This window comes from Rhincodon typus, chromosome 5, assembly GCF_021869965.1.
Source record: "Rhincodon typus isolate 14 chromosome 5, sRhiTyp1.1, whole genome shotgun sequence".
Taxonomy (NCBI): Eukaryota; Metazoa; Chordata; class Chondrichthyes; order Orectolobiformes; family Rhincodontidae; genus Rhincodon; species Rhincodon typus.
This window is the reverse complement of record NC_063336.1, coordinates 118,459,811-118,462,205: the sequence shown is the minus strand read 5'-3', so window position 1 is coordinate 118,462,205 and position 2,395 is coordinate 118,459,811. Positions and strand designations below refer to the sequence as shown.

General features: G+C 46.3%; 1 long non-coding RNA gene across 1 annotated transcript in view; it reads left to right on the top strand.

Moving 5' to 3' along the window:
* Window positions 1-158: 158 nt before the first annotated feature.
* The window catches only part of LOC125483091, a 33,207-nt gene continuing 30,970 nt past the window's right edge, over window positions 159-2,395 (top strand). Inside the window, exons 1-2 of the long non-coding RNA XR_007262079.1 lie at window positions 159-234; window positions 2,101-2,240. This is a non-coding gene — a long non-coding RNA (uncharacterized LOC125483091). The remainder of the gene's footprint in view (window positions 235-2,100; window positions 2,241-2,395) is intronic.

Genomic DNA, 2,395 nt, shown 5'->3' with positions numbered 1-2,395 from the left:
CCCCCCCCCCACCTCTCTCAAGTCTTGCAGCGGACAGAAATGTAGCTAAGCCTTGGTACGTGTTAGTATTCACTGCAGCTAAAGCTAGTTTATCATCTGAAGCTTGGCTGTATTCCAGACTCCACTTGTACAGCCCATTGCTCGCTCTCTGATAGCGCCGGCGAACCAAAATGGCATCAAATCCTGCATCAGGGTCGCCGGCTTTGGTCAATTTTGTTTCTTAACTGTGCAACAGTAAGTGATCCCTGGGGAATTAGCTCCTGGAGCATGGGTCATACCTCTCCCCCACACCCCACCCCCACCTGCCTGCAAATCTGGGGTGGGGGGTCATGCATGGAACTACATGCTCCCACCAGTAATCCATTCAAATCTATTAAAATGTTGCCTGCCTGTGCTAAACATGTCACTGTTGTATTTTCCGTTTATCAATGACTCTGTGATCTGCAACATTGAACAGTGGCTGTTACTTAATCAAGTCCCAACATCTTCAGTGTCTCCTGTTTATTGTAGGTATCAGGATTCTGGGATTCCTTAGTTTCACTTGACTTTGAAAGTTGTCATATTGAAGTGGTAGCGGATGATTTTTTTTGCAGTGGTGTATCTGTTGCACTGTAAACCTGAGGATAGATCTAATTAAATAACCCAACAGTAATTAATCTTCATAATTGTGGCACATTGATAATTTTGAGGATGTCACGTTGTGAATACATCTTTTACGTGGTTATTTGTAGTGAAACAGTCTGTGAAGGTTAACCTGAAGTTTAAAGACAGCAGACGCCATGTTAGCGAGCTATTCCCAATGATTCTGAATAAAGGAGGGGGGGGGGGTGTTAGCAATGGAAGGCTCCAGAAAATCTCTCTCACTGCCAAGTACAACATCACACATGGCAGTTCATGGAGGATTTTCCATAGCAACAGGTGCTCAGTCCCTTATTTTGACGGGGCGTTATTTTTTTTCGCTTCTCCATCGTTAGCATCAGTGCAGGACTGATGCACAGTCATCGGCACTGGTACAGTCAGACGAGCTGAGCTCACCGTTTCTGAATCAAAACACAGGGCAAAGCTCTGAATTCTCCATCCGATCACAGCCCGCACATTTCGAGGGAAAAGGCCACATTGTCGATCCTTTATTTTGTAAGATGCAAATGACGTACAGAAATATCTCCGAACGCTAAAAGATACGGTTTCCCCCATTCAGTTACCACGTATCTATTTTGTTTACATCAGACATGGAACCTGCAGCCCGCGATGGGACCCACATTCTGGTTGTTCTTTTCAATTGCACGGATCAACACAGGCACTAAAAAAAAGGCGAATCTCTTTACAGAACATTTTAATCCAGTAATGTAATATCTAACACACAATATGATAGGGACATCGGATATTTCAAAGGGATCTGGAAATATCACTCGACTTTGTTATAGATCCAATCGTTTCCACATGTGGGAAGATCGAGCGAAAGAGGTTTAAAGGAAAATATTGGACGGGGGTTTGATGCCAGTGAGGTAGATGGAAAACAGGGGGATTTGAGCTGTTAGAGATGGTGCTGACAACGCTAGATGAAGATGACAGGGCTGGGGGGAGAATGCTGAGCGAGCAGAACTTGGAAATGAAACGTTGCTAACAATTTTTTAAAATGTATTTTAATTTAAAGAAATAAAGGGGGTCTGTCTCTCTCTCTGTCTCTTTCTCTCTCCTCTGGCCAAAGCGAGTAAAGCAACAAAATGCGCATTTTGGCACTCTGTCAAACCGCCATGTTATAACACAGAGAGAAGAGCAAAGGGGGGGGGGGGCTTAAACTGATTCCATGTAATTGTGGTCTGTTGCGGGTTTTTTTTTGGGGGGAGGCCGAGATGACAATGATGCTCGGTCAGCTGGGGAGCAGAGGGGCGAGTGCTCGCTAGCTGCCGGAGCCAAGCAGCTTTACTCCGGGCTTTAATGTGAAAATGGTTCGCAGCCACTGACCAGCTCCTGACTGGACTCCATTGCCTGAAGCGGCTCTCATTCTCGATAAGGCACGGATTGCTAAAGAATTGTGACCATGAATAAACCGAGCCCTGATCTGATTGCTGCAAAATCATCTGTGTTTTTATTTTACAGACAAGGGAAAGCTGAAGGACAAGAAGTAGTGGTCCCGCTTTATCCTCTCTGAAATCTAACAGTCTGTGCAATCTGGTCCCATGATGCCATCCAATACCAACACAGCCCCTGCCCTGGAAGAAGGAGTTGAGACCCAGATGGTAAGGACTCAGCCCGTGAGCAGTTTCTCAGCGGATTCTCTCTCTGCGTTTCTTTGTGTTGTTCCGGCACAGGCTCCGTCTCCCACACTCTGTGTGTGTGTGTGTGTGAAAGAGCAGCTCGCCACCAGCTACAGGCAAACCCCCCCCCCCCCCCC